The following is a 20,257-nucleotide window of genomic DNA, read 5'->3' as shown; positions in this document are numbered from 1 at the left end:
ATGAACCCACAAGGAACAGTCACCCAACTCTGCAGTTCTCCCCAGGTCTTTCAGTTTATTGTTTTGGTTTTATGGCCAGTGGCTGTTTGTTCAGTCTCAGTGCTCTCATCAACTTCATTTTCAGCAGCAACAGGCAGCAAAAACACTTTGATAAACCCACTGTGCACTACATACCCAGGGCAAGTTCTTGCTAAAATATTTTCCATCTCAACTTTATTACTTTATAAGATGTCATGTTGGGTTAAATCTTACTGCGCTGCCACCAAGTGGCAAAAAAATCATTGAATGCAAATTTAAGGCAACTAAAGCTACTTGGTGAAGGACAGGTTGTGGTCATGTTTAAAAGAAAAACTGTCGGTAGGAAGCAAACTGTGGTATTACCTGTCATGGTCACACTCTCAAACATCAGCCTTGACCTTAAAGCCTCTGGACATTTGGCTTGAAACAGTAAAAATACATACATGACATCAAAGTTGAATTAAGCATTAAGCATCCACAAAAATCTGAGTGAAAATAACCTTTAATAACTATTAGAAAACCTAGTTAAAAAAACAGCTCATTTTGCTGTTAGACCTTTTCTCGAGACTGTGTAGGCATGGCACATCACGTTTTGATTGACACCCGCACTGGCTACTGGGGGCAGGCTAACTATAGTAGCTAATGACTGGGTTTACATGGTACGGAGCCATGCTTCTAACTCACTGAGGCTCACCTCCAACACAGTAAATAAACTACATTTATTACATGTACCATTATCACTAAAGGAGGCAGGGGAATAGCTAAACATAAGACACACCGAGCAAGAGTGAGTAGGAGAACAAGAGGGAGAGATAGAAGCCATCATTAACTGATAAGCAAGAGTAACTAGTAGATCTGAAAAGTGTGTAAACAACTGTGTGACTTGTGAGAAAGTTGCTAAAAGATGGAGAGAGCTAAGAGTGCTTGAGCAGAACTAGTGTACGTTTAAATGTACAACAGGTAATTAGCCATAGTAATGAAGAATATATCAAAATTAACTGGGTTGTGATGCAGAAATACTACCAATGACACAGAAACTCTGGCAACCGGAAATGAGACAATATGCTAACCGCAGCACATCACATCATTTATGATTGGTTCATGGAATTAATTGCGTAATTCCTGTAATAAATGTCCAAGCATAACCAGCCTGATTCAAACCCAATATCAGGAAAGTTTACAAAAACTTAAATGAGAATATTTCAAATATTTCATTTGGATTGAAACTAATTTCTTCTAATACGTTTTAGATGCTCACTTTTATGTAAATAAGACCCTAAAATAGTTAGGAGGCTATTGTGGATTTTCCAGTGGCTTTAAGAGGTTTAACAGTAAAAGGTCACTTGTTAGGAAAACATAATCATAAGTCACTTTAAGCCTTTGAACAGATCAATGGTCTAGATTTTCTGGTAAGGACAGTGTCGTTCCCCAGGATTGTCTCTGCATAGCAGTCACATCCAGACACTACATTTGTATTGCACTGTGGTGGCTCACTGTCATGTTTTGTATAGCATGTGTACAAAATACCATGTGTGTTCAACTGGTTGGCTTTGAATTAGAGCTCCTGTTGTTCTACCACACCTTTGTGCAAGTGCTTCCCTGATGTCTCATCTGCATTCGCCACATTAACTAATAAAATGCCTCACTGGGTGATATAAGACTGGCTTGCCTTGGAAAAAAGAAACACACACACACACACACACACTCACAAAAAAACCCAAACTCATTTTATGCCAAAAGTTACTGAGTCTCCATAGCAACAACGGATAGCACAGCAGCAGATCACCCGTCAATCAAAATGTCTCATGGAGGGAGGAGCTAGTGGATTTAGACGAAAGCTTCAATATTCTTCAAAGATGAATACATCAAAATGTCCTCTAACTGTAGTATGTGATGTTCAAATGTCAACCAGCCCAGTGCCAAGTGCTTTGCTCAAAGTGTTCAACAATTAAAGGACACATTTGGATTTTTTGAGAGTCTATTAATACAATATTACATGCCATGTGTATGTTGAGCGAGTAATGTGTTGTTATAATCATCCTTTTCTCCATATTGGCCCTAAAGCAATACCTTGTGAGTGCCATTGCTGGCAAACGGGGTTCAAATAGTGAATAGTAAAAATAGTAGAATTGTAAAAATAGTAGAATACATGAATGTGTAGGAAGTTTAATGCTCCAATTTCTTGTTTGGCTTTATCTACACAACTTCAACATTCCAGACCATTTGAAAAAATGTTACTATTCCTTTGGGGTTATCCTTAGCTTGAAAATCAGATTTTATTACCATTTGGGTTTCACTTCAATATTCAGTTTGACATTGTGTTTACTGTATGTTAGCTGTTTAGCAGGGACAGATACAGTATGCCCCAACCTCAGTACTGACTTACTGTATCTGTCCCATCAATTTTCAGTCTGCTATTTCTGAGTTTTTTTTTTTTTAGCTCTGGCCATTTATTTGGTTTTCTTTGTTGTTTTTCCAACAAGAGAAAACAGCCGACACTAGACTCATTTGAATTGTTAAAGAAATCTGAGATGTAAGCAGCAATTTCACAGGTCTGGGACCAGGAAATGTTTCTGTATTCAAATGTTTTAAAATGAAAGGTTTATTTAAAACTTAGTTACCCATTTGGAATGTGAAGATTGCATTATGACAGTATGACATGTGACCTGAGAAATGACAAAAATAAACCCAGTTATGCTTGATTGATAGGTAGTTTGTGCATCTCAGAGTCAGCTGTTGCTTAGCTTATTTCCATTGTGTTTCTTGTCTGACTCTGCCCTTTGTCACTGCTGAAAGTCTGCCAGTCTTTTTTTCTTCCTTGTAATGCTCAACGCTCCAGTGGATGGTGGCTGTTGCATTTTCTCTGACATGTTTGCTTGTGGTCCCCTTCCTTCTTATTCTTTCTGTGTTTTATGGTAACTGGCAAATTATGAAGTGATACACTTCCATCTCCTACTGTTTGTGCTTTTCCCTTAGAAATAGTGGCTACCTCGATTAACTCCAGTTCTATGAGTATGTGCGTAGCCCTCTAACGGGCTTCGCTATTGGTTTACCCAACAAGGCTCCACCTCAGCACTGAGACAGATCTTTGCACTCACCACTAGGGAAGGAGCCGAATCTGAATACAGTATTCAGAAAAGCACATTTTAAAAAATATTTGTTTTCAGGAAGAAAGAAAAAACATGTCAAACAGCGCACAGGTCGGGAGCGAGTCAGCAAGCGAAGGTGCATTGCTAGCTAGTGCTGAGCCAGGTAGCAGTGCTAGGAAACCATGATGTGGCCAGGGCTAGCCAGCTAGTGTAGCCATTGATGCAGCCTGAGCATTAGTAGACTAACAAGCAGAGTCTACTCACCACAGGTCCTCTACTTCGGAAGCAGCGTTGTGACTAAGCCAGACATATTTCTCAACCAACATGACCATGTTGACTGGGGTTGAAGCGATGCTGCTAGCGCATTCTAACCCATGTAGCAAGTACTAGCAGGACATGATGCAACCAGAGCTAGCCAGCCTTTGTTAGCTACTGCTGCGGCCTGAGCGGCAGCAGCCCAACAGTTAGCTGTAGTGTCTTGTCACAGGTGCGACGTTGACACAAGGCCCCTGGCCTCGGATGCAGCCTCGTGTGATTACCTCAAGGTCGAACAAACCAGTGACGGAAGTGGTGTTCCTAGCTCATAAAAATCCACCTGCAGCATAGGTGAGGCAAACGTGATGCAAGACTTACTAGCAGACATCTTAAATATCTTCTGCGACACCAGATGCCGCAATGAAGTTTGCAGATGATCTGTTCTCAAGGTCACTGAGTGCTACCTCCTTATTGGTGAGTGCAAAGATCTTTCTCAGGTGTCATAGTGGAGCCTCATAAGATAAACCAATAGCGAAGCCTGTTAGAAGGCAGAGAAGGTACATCATAGAACTTTTGTTTACACCTGGGTGTTTTGAAACACAGATATAACGGTACTTTCAGCAAGCAGATCTGCAAAGTGGTCCTAACTGACTACTACAGAAAAATAAACTGTAGTTGCTTAAAAATTAACTTTTCTTTTTTTTTTTTTTGAGAAAAAATGCACTTTGTGTATATAAAAACATACTTAAATATTAAAATTAGATAGTTTACCTTACAGTGCGCATCTGGATGTCAGTCAATTTCAAAGTTGTGGCAGGTTCCAAATCCTGTGTGAATCTGAGGATGGGGCTATGCTTTTTCCTACATTTTGATGACAGCTTACGCCTTTCATAACTTTGTGTTTATCTTTGAAAATGTACCACATTTTCTGCACCAAACATTAAGACTGATAATACAATACAACCCAGAAAAAACAATTGCACACTTTAAGCACATATGCAAATATGGTCAATGCAATGCAAAGAAATTATATGCACACTGTTTAATTTGATTAGCTGATCCATTCAGGTGAAGTGACGTAGGCGTTGTTGTTTCTAGCTTATCTGTAGCTTTCACAAAGAGCAGAAACCCTTGAGAGCACTTGATATAAAAAATGGAGACTTTGAAGTGTAAACGAGGAGCGGGAGAGGAAAAGGAAGAAAGGTGGACAAAATTGGAAGAGAAGAGAAATGAGAAGAGCTGATGTAATGTTGAGAGGAAGTGACCCATCAAATGGAAGAGAGATGAGACCAATCGGCTGATAAAAGTGGGAGAAGGACTGTGACAAGTAGATTGCAACTGATACTCGTGCTGATATTTTTGGATGAAAAAAATGCCTTCTAATGTCTAAGTTTCACTTAAAGATAAATTCCACTGATTTTACACATCAAAGTCTGTTGTGAAAAAGTTGTATAAAGTGTTTTGTGGCTCCAGAGGCAACTGTGTGAAATCTGATAAACTACCTCAAGTCAGTCAGTGTTAAATCAGGTTGGAAACTACAAGTTTGAAAATGTGTTACTGTTGAGTTAGATAGAAGTGAGTTATCAGACCTCTGTAGGCCATTCAGCATCTGTGCTTGATGCTAGCCGCTCCTATCATAACACACAGTCGAGTGAATCAAGTCAAGGTTTTGACAAGGAAGGAAAATGTGTGGAATAATAAAGATGATGTGACGACGATGTGATTTAACAAAATATACAAGACTAATAAAAATGCAGTGTCTGCCCAGCTTAAGAAGCTGTCCAACCTGCATTCAGATGACCATAATTTTATATGAAGAATGTTCACAGTAATTAGTATTGATGCTGCCGGCCTGGGGGAACCAGAGCTGGACTTAACACTTTGTTAGTTCACTGGGGAAAGCTTCTTTAAAGTTTTCATATGTTCCAGGTCACTTTGTTTCATGCCTGTCTCCTCTGGTGCCATCTCTGGGAAAGTTTCTGAAAAATCATAAGTGGGCATTGGTCATTTCTACCTCAGGTGGTTTTACAACTAGTTGCGTGTGCTCTGCATTGCAGCAATGTGTGCTTGAGTGTTGCAACTTTTCAATCTGTCCTGTACTTGTCCATCCTTCAACATCCTTCAAAGCTGAATTCCAACAATGGCAAGCCTCAAATGCTGTGGGGAAGGTGAAATTTACTGGAACATTAGGGCAAAAAAGCAAGAAGGACAAGAGAGTGGACAAGGTTGCAAGTATTTGATGCTGTTAGTGCTGGCATGACTCATCATCTACCTTTAATGTTCCACAAGTTGAAAATGCTTCCCATTCATTTTGCTGCTTGTTTTAGTATACATAGTTATATAAAGGATAAACCAAAGAAGGGTACTGGTGAGGTTTCCTATTACATTAAAGTTCAGCCAGGCTGAAACTGTGCAAGGCAATGAGGCAGGAACAGAATGCAAATTATATATTAAGAAAACAGACTGTGTATTCTGGTCTGACCGCTCCTTAAAATAATTAACAGTATTCTTCAGCTACTGGTGGTGAATGTAGAGATGTGCCTGTCTATCATTACTATCTGATTATCAGTTACAGGAACGTATGTGGGTGTGACTAGACAACAAAATACTGTACATAAAGAATAAAAACTACAGAAAGGAAAAACTTTAAAAAAGAACACACAACAAGACATTATAGAGAGTTGATCATCAGTAATCCCACACACATCACTTATACTCATTCTGACTTTTTGGTTGTAAAATTTCAACAGTTGCTTTTCAAATGAAGGCTTGAGGAACAGTAACTTTTATATTTGGGTACATTATTTTGTGCTCAAAAATGGAGGTGCCTGGTAAGAAGTTAATTCAGAATTTTACCATCTTCAATGCATGGTATTTCATGTGCTCATAATAATTTGCAAAGTAAATTATAACTATAACTGTCAAATTAATGTAATGGAGTAATAAGCACAATATTTGCCTCAGAAATGTAGTAGACTATAAGTATTAAAGAAGAAGGGAAATATTCAAGTAAATAAGAACCTCTGAGTTTGTACTTGAGTAAATGTACGTCACTGGGTCTAAATCATCTGACGTATTTCTACCAGGACTGCATCACTCTGTAGCAGCCATTACAGTATGAGCATGACGACAGCTGTAATTCCTGAGGTGTTGGTGATACAACAGTGAAATGCGTAAGCAAGAAAGGGAAATTAGAAAAAAGCTGTCATTCCCAGCAACACTCCTCTGATCTCATCCTCCATGATGTGGTTTGCTTGTTGTTGTGCTGTGACAGAATGTCACTCATTAACCTGGTTATCATCAAGTAAAACAAGGATGTGCGGTGGTGGACAGACAGGCATCAAAATGAAACACTTTTGTTATGTGGTGCTGCTTTGAAATGTCTTGAGTTAAAAACAAAAGAATGTTCTTCTCTTGTCTTGTGTAAAATACCAAATACTGCAAGCTGGGAGTTTTAATACACATAATTTAATTAAGCTTGATTTTGCACATGGCATTTTGGAATATATTTTAGACTGTGTTCCTGCTGAGCTCTGCTGAGCACTGTGTGGATTTGAGACTTAAGACTTCACAAATTGTAAAGCTGTCTGTTTGATGTTGCATTACCTCTTTCCCTCAAATCCAAATCTCATCTTTTTTTCTTCTTTTATCTTTTTACAAACAAAATAAGACCTGTATACTGAATTCAACACTTGTATCGCCTTCTGTAAATGACAAAATTGCACATATTTACCTTTAGTTTTATTTATGTTCTCATAGCCCTCTACAGTGTTATAATACCATCACATTTTTTTTGTTTTATTTTATTTTACAGGTATTTGGTCATACAATAAAGTATTGGACAAAGTTAAATTTTCACCTTATGATGGCAAAAGTTATTACAATTCATCTTGAGAGGGGCATGAATGTCTGTAAAAGTAAATGTTATTAGATATAGATACATAGATATTAGATATTTTGATGGATTCATGAAAACTTTGACCTGCTGGTGGCATTACAGGAAAAGTTGTATTACCAAAGTCTTTAGGATTTATAGGCACCATGGATACCTTTTCCAGATTTAATGGCAATCTATCTAATAGTTGTTGTGATATTTCAGTCTGGACCAAAGTGGTAGACCAACTGACCAACATGGCCACCCCTAGAGCCACAAAACTGTGTCTAAAAATGTACCAGATTTTGTTTTTATTAATTGCTTCAATTTCTCTGTTTTTCCACAGGCATCAATGACGTTTCATCTTATCTTACTGTTTGATTATGTACTGTAAGTTATCCTCATAAATGTACATGTATGACGCAGGTAAGGGTGAAAAGATGATAGGAAATGTCAAAACAAATGTTTTGCTGTTAGTTTGAGCTCTGCAGTGTCACACAGAATGATCACAGTCAGTGTTAGAATTAGAGTCAGCTAGTGTTGAGCTCCAGCAGTGCAGAGTCAGTAGACAGCAACTTGCCTCTATTCCCAGCCAACCCAACACACACACACACACACACACACACACACACACACACACACAGTGTGAGAATGAGAAACACCCCGCTAAGTTTGTGGTGTACTCTCCTCCACCATGACCGACACATTTCATATTCGTCTCCTCCTTCTGGCTGGATTTCTCTGCGTATCTTCTTCTCATTATATCACATGATCGAAAGCTTCCGCCATCTGCTTGGGTCCATCTGTAAAAAATCCTGGATAACTAGAACACATCAACATTGCACACACACATTTCATTCACATTTGGGAATTAAAATCCATACACAATCCTGGTATATCCCCTTTAAACTCAGAAAAAGAATCTACATCTTTCAATATCAAAAATATAAACTGTGTCTGTTTTCTAAAACTTTATTTAAACTACATGAGCCTTTTGTATTTGATATCATTGGAAACCTGGGTATCTGCACAACTGTGTTTTGGTCTAAGTATCACTCTTATATTACCATCTGTCTGGTGAATGACTCATCACACTTTTCAGGTAAGTGCCGTCTTTCACCACCGTCAAACAGATCAAGTAAGTTTTACAGTCCCACAAAGCACAACTCCTTACACCTGCTCACAGCATTGAATAGACCTGCAGAACTCATTATTGCATGCTTTTGAACAAATTGTAATATTGAGCTGTTGTTAATATTGCGTACTGTGGTTGTAAAAGGACTAGAGAATGTATGAAGTCAGTATGATATTTTTTGTCCTATTGGTGGCATTAAGTGGGTTTTGAACAGGGATCATTTCTCTTGAGCAAGTAAAAATGGCATTTGGTAGATCTGTAACTCATGATCTTCTACTATATGGTTCAGAGACCAAGTATTACCGCAGGTTTAAGATTTTCTCTCTCTCTCTGTTATTCATATGTTTGCAAGACTCTACATGGGGTCTATTTATAAGCATACAATGTTTAAACATCAAATCTATGACTGATATTTTTATGCATGTTTTCTACAAAATGAATTAACCAGCTGTGAAATGCAGTATATTATTACAATCTGCTCAAAACTTAGTTCTTAAAGTTTCAAAAGTCGGTCATATTTTAAACTCCCATGATGATTTGACAACTCTCTAATTGCTGGGGCAATGATACTTTTGGGGGGCAAAAATAGGTCATGAGCCAGAAAAGGTTGGAAAACTGTTAGAGTGTTAATGTGGAGCCTTGAGCCCAGCGTCTACTGGGAGATTCTGATGTTTGTGTGAAGGTTTAAGAGACTGCAACAGCCTGTAGGTGGGAGGCTGTAAAAAGGAGTTACACACAGTAAATAGAGATAGTGTTTTCTGTAATTACCCCCTGCGTGTTTCATTAGTGATGTCAGGTAATGTATAGCGCCAGTTTTTGTCATGAGCTACATTTGCATGCTTTGGACCCCATGTGTCCTTTTTTTTGTAAGCCACTGTCTCAGAAGTTGTAATCCTGACGATGAATCCCCAAACTCTGAAAAGTAAACTGTTGGTGCATGAGGCTTCAAATCCACAGGGCCTCCAAAGGGTTTACACAAGAAGCACAGCTTCAACCCCAACTGCTCGTTTGGTGCTTCTTTCACCAATGTGTCTCATCTACTGCATGTTCCCATTGCACAGTTAATTTGAAATAGTAATCAGTCCATTGAGTATTGGATCAAAATACCACGTCAGATCAGAGCAGACTCTCTCTGACAGGAGGTTGCTGCTCTGTGTCTGATTACATTTCCAAAGACCCAAATTCCCCAGCTCCTACAAGATGAAAGCAAAATAAAGGGCTTGCTCAAGAGACTGTTGTGTTGAGTATCAGTGCAACAATGACTTTATAAGGCCAACCAAGACCTCAATGAACAGCGCTCTGTAAGCTGGTTCTTAACGAGCTTGTAGGCTGACAAATGTCGTCAAAAGCCAAAACATCAGTCACTTTTCCATCTTGTTTTTTTTTTTTTTTGTATGTGATTTGATTATTTGACTTTATTAATTTTATTATTCTTATATGTTTTCTATAATTTTGTCATCCTGTGTTTCCTTTCTGTATTTCTGTAATTTTGATATCTGGTCTATTCTGTACACACAACATTTTATGTCTGTCCATCCTAGAAGAGGTATCCCTCCTCTTTAGCTCTTCCTGAGGTTTCTTCCATTTTTTCCCTGTTAAAGGCTTTTTGGGGGGCAAATTTTTTCCTTATCTGAGCTGAGAGTCTAAAGATAGAGAATGTTGTATTGCTGTACAGATTATAAAGTCCCTGAGGCAAATTATGATTTGTGATGTTGGGCTGTACCAATGAAATTGACTTGATTTTTATGTGCACATTTTTATGTAGCCAAAAGTCTAATGTCCAACTGTTGTCCCTCGGCCAGGTGTTAGATTAGCTATTAAAACGACAAACTGTGTAGACTTCACCTTCCCAAGTGCAAAATGGACAAAAAAGCTGATATACTGTGGCAAATGTCTCAGAAACTTGTAGAAAATATTGCATTGCATTTACTTTGTTTGTTTGTTTGTTTGATTGATTTTTTTTATCTTGTTTTTGATTGATGCTAACTAATTAGCGGTTGCCACATTGCCAGAGAACATCACTGTATCTTTTGTTACTGGGGCTTTAGTGAGCTAACCGTCTAGACAGTTTTATTGAGTGAAATGCAACACTAAGTACTTATTTTAAAATTGTATAAATAGGGTTTTCAAGGCTACTTTTTGGAGAGCAGTGAGACGTAAATGGCCCGAAGAATAGTAGAACTAATGAGTATTTTTAAGAACGTTTTCCAAGATTGAAAGTTAAAATGAAGCCCTACCTCAGTGTCATGGTGTCTCTGCTTTGCAGCACTATTAAAAATTGATGAATTGAGGTCTTTCTATTCTCACTGCAAGACTGTGACTGCACAAATGAGCATTGTAGGTAACCTTATTTTACCAATCTTACTTCCAGATGAGTGAGACTATTCTATGAAATAGCCATTTATGTGGATGATGTGGGTAGCATTGACAATAGCCGATCAGTCATCCCAGAGTTTAAGCATGACTGCAAAAACTAATTTATATTTTATTGTCACTCAGGTTTCTTGCAATGTAAACACGGGGTTCATTACAGCCTGCTATTTTAAAAACTTATTTTACAGACTGCACTTCATCAAAACTTCAATGATACATTTTCAATTTAGAGAGCTCAGATTAGGCTAATTATAAATGCTTCCAATTAACATTACAAAATCAATGAGATCTTGTTTCCACCAATACTACAAAATGTATCAAAAAGAAATATGTTTTGATCAAATAAGCAAGTTTTGGATGAATGACTTTGACGCTTGGTAATGTTCAGCTGTGAAGCAACTGTTGGTAAATGGTTTAGTTTACCAGGAATATTCTGCACTGTGGCTTTCTAATGAGCACAGCAGAGTGTTATAGCTAACAATGAGTCACAACAGCTATAGCTCATGCTCACTGCTGCAACACACAGCATGTTCAGCCAATTAGAGAGAGTAGTTCTGTGTAGAGACAAAAACCCATCTGTATTTTTTTTCTCTCCAACTACCACTCCGGGGAAAAAAAAAGACAAATAAATTTGCATGCACACACATGCACAACACATACTTTTACGTTCTCTATGGTACATTAAGGAATGTATCCTCATTTTAAAAGTCATAATGCTATAAGCTGTGTAGACTTGATGCTATGTGGAAAAAGCAAAATTGCAAGAGTGTTCCAGAAATTATGTCAGCATCATCCTGACATCATGAAATACCATCCAACGTCTGTGCCTCTCACCTGACATTTAGACCAGCTGAAGGCCAAAGACTGTATAGGTGAATCAGTTGTTTTTGAAGGGCTGATATAACCTCCTCTAACTCCTCCTCCACGCAACCACACAAATCCTCCTCAGACAGCCTTGTCTCCAAGAAATTACATTTATATTTTAAATTTTTTCTTTTTTCCTATTATATTGTGATGGCAAGTTTAATCACCACCTGGATTATGTTCAGGAATAGCCTTTTCTTGAGTGAAGGAAGAGCTACATTTATATACCACACCAGACATGCAGGGAAGGGGTCGATGTGTACAAAGCTTCAAGACTCTTCAACCAGAGACTGGAGTGTGTATCTGTGTGTCTGTGGTTAGATTTAGGAAACAAAAGCTCTTCAGTCAGCCAACTCACGTAGAGTAGATTATGTAAATGTAGATTATGTACAGCGCTAATGTTAGGCATCTTAGCGCTGACCTTATCACTCCCTACAAGGAAACATTGAGCTCAGCAGAGCAGGGAATGGGGAGTGACAATACTAACTATACTAATTTCCCCCCTAGAGGAGGTTAGACTCAGAGCCTGCAAGAGGATGCTGAGGGTGAAGGTGGGGCTTTGAAACGCAATATGAACGGCATAGCTGGTATGAGCAGTGTGGCAGCAGGCATGCAGCAAAGTGTGAGCAGAGCACTGATGGCTTAAGTACACCCCCATGATTATAAGGGTGCATTGAATACTACAGTGATGAAAATATGCCATGTGAGTGTAGCAGTGACTCGAGTTGAACTAGTTCACAGTCTTTGCTTCATTTTGGTTATGGTTAGGGAAAGATCATGGCTTCAGTTAAAGGTTAATAAACATGTTGTGTCTTAATTTTTCTATATAAAGACCCTGATCTTATCCTAACCTTAACCAAGTGCTGCCGAGTGTCTGAAGAGAAACATAAAGTTTATTTACTTATTTTATTTATTATCAAGTGGGTTTCATTTTCCATCTTATGTTACATTGGTGTTGAGGTCAGTGGTTGGTAGGTTTGAGAAAAAAAGACTGTTGTGTGTGTTTTTTTAACCCCCACAGTGCTACTAAGGGTGTTTTTTTCCGCAGATAAGACACAGATAAGTGGGAAGATATTCTGGGATAAGCTGAAAGAGGCTTATTTCGGTAAATCATGACCAGTGGTGAGTCTGTGTCCGTTGGGAAAAGGGAGGTCCTGTTATGCTTATGGCTTCAGAGACCTAGTCACCGATTTAGATATTGTGTACACATGGCGAAATACTTCCTGAGCATACACAGGAGAAAAAAACAGAAGCAGAGGCAGTAAAACTAGCCAATAAGAGTGCAGACATGTTTGATTGGCAGCAGATTGGCATGTTTTGAACGGACACTGCACTAGTGTTATTAGAAAACGTAATCCAATCAGCATTATGTTTCCCATTTAATTTTGTCGTAGCAAATGGTAAATAAATGTGATTTCTAGCAGACAAGGTTTCCTCCACACAGGAAACTCCTTTGCAAGCGATACTGCCTGTCGCTTAACAGCTATTTGTACAACTGGTGCGACTGGTATTAGGAAAGGAAGCTGCCTTACCATACTATGGGACAGAGACTGCAGTTTTTGATGAAAAAGAGTCATGATGCTCAGTTGAATTTCCCTGAATAAATTAAAAGTGAAAGAAATCTACACATTCTCTGAGAAAGTTATTCCTTTGGGCTTTGAAGCTTTTTTGCCCTGTAATTGCTAAGTTGTTTCATTCCCTTTCTGCGGGTAATAGGCACTGTGGAAATGAATACAGGTCCTTCTGGAGTGAGACCGGAGCAGGAAGTCACTCAGGCAGAGCTAATCCTGCACCGGTGTGGATGAAGAAATACATACTCACTCTCAGTTTGGGCATACACAGACAGTCAGAGCTCAGTGTATCCCAAGACATCTTACAACAGAGGAATGATCATCATATTCATCTTCTGTCTCTTCTGGGTTCCTTCCAACAATGAAAATACTTCCAAGATGATATTAAAGGTAGCAAGTTGCTTTTTATCAAACAGTTTTGACTACATGCTACATTTTGTATTGTGAGCAGTTGTCTGCTTGTGCTTTCCCATAAAAGGTCTGCCTTATGTATTTCTTTTAAAGTGGCTATAATCGATATTTCTCTCAGGAGTTGATAAAGATCAAAAACAGAGCTTAAGGAGAGTGAATATTGGACTTATACTCACCAGGTGGACAGAAACACAACTGCAAATGAATGATAATGTTGCTCCATAACCGCTGGATGTGTAAATAAGCAAGTGTTTGCTAACAAGTTCAATATATATCAACATAAAAGTAGCCCAATTTGTACAGTACCAGTCAAAAGTTTGGACACACTTTTAACTGGTACTGTATATATGTAATAAATTGAAATGACATTTGGTTTAGACAGTCATCAGTCACCAGTTATTGTGTGTTGAGCTGATGTCATGTTGATGTCGTATGTGATGGATAGTAGGGATGAAAAGATTCCCATATTTACGACCTTGACTGTTCACATCTGGTTATTAATAGAGTTGGTCGTGTAGAGATTTAAACACTGCTTTGACAATATGACATCCTATCTATAAAATTTTGGGTTTAATTACACTGAACATCAGTCTCTGGGTGATAACACCCTTGCATATACTGTAGTCTGAAAGCTGGGTAGACTTAGCCTAAATCATGGATGAATAGACATAGAAAAGAGTGAGTAAAACTAAAGGAGAAAGATGTCCCGATACATGCTGACTGAAACATCTCAGATGATTATAAAAACACTCCAACCACTCAGTAAGAACAAAGATTCTCTAAGATTAGCAATAAACAATCAGCAGACAGAGGCTTTTAGTTGGACCTCAAATTGGAACATGATGTGTTTTCTCCTCTGAACATGTTGTCCACAAGTATTGATTTCACTTGTTAATCACATTGTGACATTTGCAGCGGGATATTTTGTTCTGATATTTAGGTATTCTTTCACACACTCACACTTAACTGGAGGTTCTGACTCACTTTCCTGGCAAGACGCTTCCTTCATGTCCAGCTGCTCAGTTAAAACTCCATTGGATACCTTCCCTTCAAGGAATAAAATTTGTTTAATGCAAACACATACACTACTGCTAACCATTTAAAAAGTTTATTCCTAGATTTCAGACAGGTATTGGTTTCTGTCACTTCATTACTGTATTAAAATAAATTTGCAGACACTTTGCATTTGCTTGACTTGGGTAATCCATGCATATCCGCTTATCCTATTGTCATCATTACATGGCGATATAGTTGTAATGCAGCTCAAGACTGCACTGCATTACCACAAAACAGTAATATATGCTGACTAACAGAAAAGCTCTGTGAGTTCATTGAAACCAATGGTTGCTTGAAATGTAGAACTTTATGGTTTGATTCAGTAATGTTAAGTACATCTTTTGTGTAGTAAATGCGCTTAAAGAATAGGTTCACAATTTTTTAAGTCTGTCCTAAAACAGTTAGTCAGGTGCCCAAATAAACACTGATACATATTGTTCTTGCTGTAATCATCCCTAATTTTCATACTGGCCATTAAGTGATTCTTTCATAATGGGCTTTCAATTTCAGTGATGGGGACAAAATCCCCAGCCTTCCTTCTAGGGGTGTGCCTGAATACAAATACATTATTCGGCAAACCACAAATAGTGGGTTTTATACGAATATTTGTTTGATAAAAATATTTTAAAAGTTATTTGTTTTTGGGAAGAAAAAAAACATGTCAAATACCAGCTTACAGGTTATCTCAGTCTCTCTCCTCTGCTCTATCAGCAGGTCTCAATGAGGGGAGTCACATCCACCTGCTGCATGATGCACATTTCCTTATTTGGACATCACTCTCGGAGTTGGGGTGTTCCCCAGAGATAAAGCTGAGCTACTGACACACTTGAAGTGCTCCCAAGGGACTCTCCATAACCTGTTGTTCCCCTTCTCCTTTCCACAAAGTTAGGTTGTAAAAAATAGGCAATAATTGAAAAGTGCAAAGCAAGAATCGTCTTTGAGGTTCTTCTCTACGTATTACATGGTGTGCTGTCTCTGTGTTATGGGTGTATAAATAGGTAGAGGTCTGTCTGCAATGAGGCAATGAGTAAAGTTTTAGCTCAGTAGTCAGCACAGTCCTCTATGATCTAGGAAACTCCAGTTTGAGACCCGGTGTAACACTTTAAATTTCTAAAATTAAAAGCGTAATAATAACAAAAACAGGATTTTTAAGCCTCTTTCCACTTTTATTCGAATACAATACAAATACAAATAATTTTGCTGCCTCAACAAATACAGATACAAATACAAATAATGGGCTCTCTGCACACCCCTACATCCTTCTTGTACTTAAAAGTTTATTTGAAGCTAATATGAGTCTTCAGCTGTTCAAATGAGTCAAATCAAGTCAATATCTTTCAAAGACAAAGTCTTTTTAGTGCCAATTTCCCTTTTTTCCACTGCAGCTGAACAGGAAAACACTGTCCATCAAAGAGGGATTTTTTTTTTACTAAAAAGACTCTAACTGTGGAAGACACAACTCAGGCAACTGAACCCTCATATTATCTTGACTGTGGATTTTGTTCCCCATCACTTACACTGTAAGTGCCTTTGGAGGGGATCTTGTAATGGTCAGTATGAACAGGAGGAATGATTACAGCAAGTAAAACCTGCTTCAAGGTCAATATGAAGACCTGACTTGTTTTAAGAAAGACTTGAAAAATTGTGAAACTGTCCTTTATCATCCAAACAAACTAGAATCATCCTCTGCCAATTGTAGGAAAGACTCTCAGTGTGCACTTGATCCTCATATTAGAAATGTGTAGACTACACATTTCTAATATGAGGATCAACACTATAGACTAATTACCTCCAGTCCGCCTCAAAGGGCATTGATGTGACTCAGTGCTACTGTATAAGTGGAAAACTATTGATTGCTTGGATTTTTCTTTTCTGCCTTACATCCAGTTCAGATTTATTACAGGTTTTAAATCTCTGTCACACATCAAAGCTAGAAAGAAAGAACACATGTTATATGTATATGACTTCACACATTACAAAATGTGTGTTTTCAACTCTCAAAAGTCAGAGATCATGATATATTGATTGATGTCTTTTATATATCTTACAAGGATAACTATTTTGCCTGTGATTACATACAGCATATTAGAACACTAGATCTTCATTATTTTACCATTCCTCAAAACTGGATTAAGCATTACTCACATGAATGCATGCTGTCTGTAAGCATTATGTCATTTATATACAGTATACCAAGCTTTTTCTTGTTCATTCATGTTTCATTTCATGCTTGAAAACACGTTTTGGACATCAACACAAAACGTTACTGAACAGTGGGAAAGTGAGCTTAACAATAATTAACCAAATTGAACATAATGTAAAGAAGCCACTGGAAGCAAAGCAAAACAAAACAGATTTCTCAAACCAACATGTATCTTTGAGATAAACAGAGGAGGAATTTTAACAGCTATAATCTACACAGCAAGATAGAGGGGGAAAAAAAAAAAAACAGTTTGCAAATCCTCTAGCAGCATCCTTTCTTGCTCACCATCATGTCTGGAAAGATACAAATTAGACACTAGGGGAAAACATTAACAGTTAAACAGTGGCAATAATAAATATCAAGATTAATTGATATTAAAATAAACAATGTGTCAGTGTATATACATGAATGTTCATGGGTTGAAAAAATGTTTGTAGTTTTACAAAAAACGTCTGCTGTAAATGTAAATCTCTGATGTAAAATGATGTCCTGGTATTGGTGTAATCACAGATTTGGAGAAGTTGAAAACACTTGCAGGCACTTGTCGTCTGTCTTACAATCCACCAAGAATCCACCAACAAGACGACTTATGTAACTCATTTTTCCCTGGCTCTTCATAAACGTTATAAACTTGAGTGACATAAAGCATGGGACAACAGGAGGCAAAATTGTCATCATCATTATCATCATCATCATCATCATCATCATCATCATCATCAGCATCAGCATCAGCATCATTTACAAGCAGAAAATTAATTTACCTTTAGATCTGATATCAGGTTCCAAATAAATGCAGACTTTGTTATTTGTCTGTTTGAAAGATAAGCAATTCTATTCCTATTCTATTTTCTGTTTATGATATTATATGTGAATAATGGATAAATAATTATAATCCTATTGGGAGTAACTAATGTTTTGAGAGACTGTCCTTGTTTTAGCGAGATCTCCAAAACGATATATGTTTACGTTCAAGTGAAAAAGCCCTGTAGCAGCCACTGTAATTGAGAGACTGGAGCAAAGGGGGAAATCATAGATATATACACATAGAAGCTACATCCAGTCTGTGGGATATGCCTCAGCCCCTACCGCATTACAAAAAGGATCTGACAGCTTTACACAGTAGAGAATACCAGAGTTTTGTGCTACTGATAGAGATGCCAAAACCATGGAACAAGAAATAACATTTCATACATGAGTAGCTATTTTACAACATTCTACTGTCACAAACATGTTGAATTTAATATACTGTTGTCACTTTGGAAAATGTGTTTGATCTTGGTGAACATATTGTGGAAACTCAGGATGGCATTGACAACCATACTTTAACCTCATATCTGTGATTGTGAGCAGCTTTCAGAAATTGAGGCAACACCACATACTCTGCAGTTCAAGAAAACAGCTATATAAAGTAATGTTGTTCCAGGGTTATTTATATTTCCTCTTTTGAATTTGTGAGTGAAGTGAACTTGTAGCTTCCATATTGACAGCTGTATCCATATTGATACATACATACAGCCACAAGCGCACATAGGAGCCAACCAGTGGCCAAGCACCTATTTGATGATCCAACTCGAAGAATAAAAGAATAAACAGTTTTTTTACATTGATTAATCTCTTCATCTCTCTCATACATAAACATGCAGCCCACAACTCATCTTCATTTTACATTTTATACATAATTTTTGTAAATAGTGTGACAAATGTCAGTAGATTGTGTGTAAAAATATTTAAAAAAAACAAGATAGTGAAACTTGTCAAATACACAATTTTTAAAAAACGTAATGAGTCTCTATTTCTTTGTTTTTTAAAAATCACCATAGTAGCCATCTCACAATGCAATAATAAAATAGACAAATGATGTCATCCTGCCGATTATTGCTGATAAGGGCATCAGATCAGAAAACGCTTGTATGTGTCTCTGTGGAGTGCATGAACCAACAATGTGTTTTGTCATTTAATTTGTATGACTTAATTCTTCCACAGTGTAATTACATTGACTTTATTGCAGAGTACATTGCTTGAGAACTGAAAAGAAAAATGATAATAACAATCCACAACAAATTTATTTTAGCATTGACTTCTTGCCAGCTGTTGCAACAGAGTTTCAAATTTTCGCATTCAGAATTTGAGTCATTCTCTCCCTTGGCCTTAAGCTGCACTTGTATTTTTCAAAAGCCAATTATTTCACAAACCTAACAGCGATCGCTCAATAATTATGCCTGTGATAAAAGCCTAGTGCAGCTGCTACTCCTGATTAGGCTGATCAGGGGAATTGGAGCAATGCTACAGAATGTCCACTTGCTAGAAATCTCCACAGAACAGTTGAATGGGTGGCTTATCTTAAAGAAGGGGTCCTCCAGGGTTTTGTGTAGGGTGTAAGCATTTATATTGAACTTGAAATAACCTTCAGCAACTAGAATGTAAATCAGAAACACACCATGTACTGTAATAAGAATAACCTTGACATTAGCTTAAGTTCTAGTCATGCACACTGGATTTTGTGTATATTTTCTTCCTTCTCTGTTTCTCTCTCCAGGTGCAATCAACAGATTGGCTTCCACCCGTTGATGTCTGTCCAGCACCTCATTGGCTCATTAAACTCTGTAGGATAGCCAATAGCCAACCAAAACCCTCATCAGAAGAGCAGACCTTGTGCAACTTCTCTAATTTCTGCCCTCGTCTGTGTCGAGCTGCTTGTACTCTGTCAAATGACAAAGTTTGCTCGCGTAGGCAACTATTGTTAAATACACTATGTTAATTTCTTGGTGGACCCACTTTTCAGAAGAAGAGGTTAGTAGATTTTATTAATTTAATTTTTACTTTGGCACAATCACTTTGTCCTGTTTTCCCTGCATTTACAGAACATTTGTGTTATATTTCAATAAACAGCATTTTTCTGTTCACCTCTACTTTGTCTGTTTCTATTCTGGTTGTTGTGTTACCGTCTTCGCTTCCCCTAGTCCACTACGGGGACACAACATGTTGGTTCAGACAAATTTAACTACAGTTTAATTCCCAAGAAATCCCACTTGACAAAACAAAAAACGACAGCACCTGTCATTTCAGTAAATGCTCCCTAATGACATTATGTTATCTTCAAGTAACAAAGGCCTCTGTAGGAATTAGGACTCTTGTCCATTGAGAGCAAAGGAGGACAGTAGGCGACATTATTATACAGCGAACAAAACATGTAATGTTGCCATGGGAGACCACTGCTCATTTCCTCTTTCATACAACAGTCAACATTTCTTTTGACCATGATTTCTTCAAGGAAAAATCTGGCTTTTTAGCTTCACTATGTTCATCAGCTAGCTGCTAATTGTGTCTGTTTGCTGTTTGGTGCTGAGCAGGTAGTGTACAGTTGGTTTTTAGAGCTTTTTATCAGAAAACAGCATCCTGCTTTGGAGG

This window comes from Thunnus thynnus, chromosome 11, assembly GCF_963924715.1.
Source record: "Thunnus thynnus chromosome 11, fThuThy2.1, whole genome shotgun sequence".
Taxonomy (NCBI): domain Eukaryota; kingdom Metazoa; phylum Chordata; class Actinopteri; order Scombriformes; family Scombridae; genus Thunnus; species Thunnus thynnus.
The sequence above is the reverse complement of the archived record's forward strand: the minus strand, read 5'-3'. Positions refer to the sequence as shown.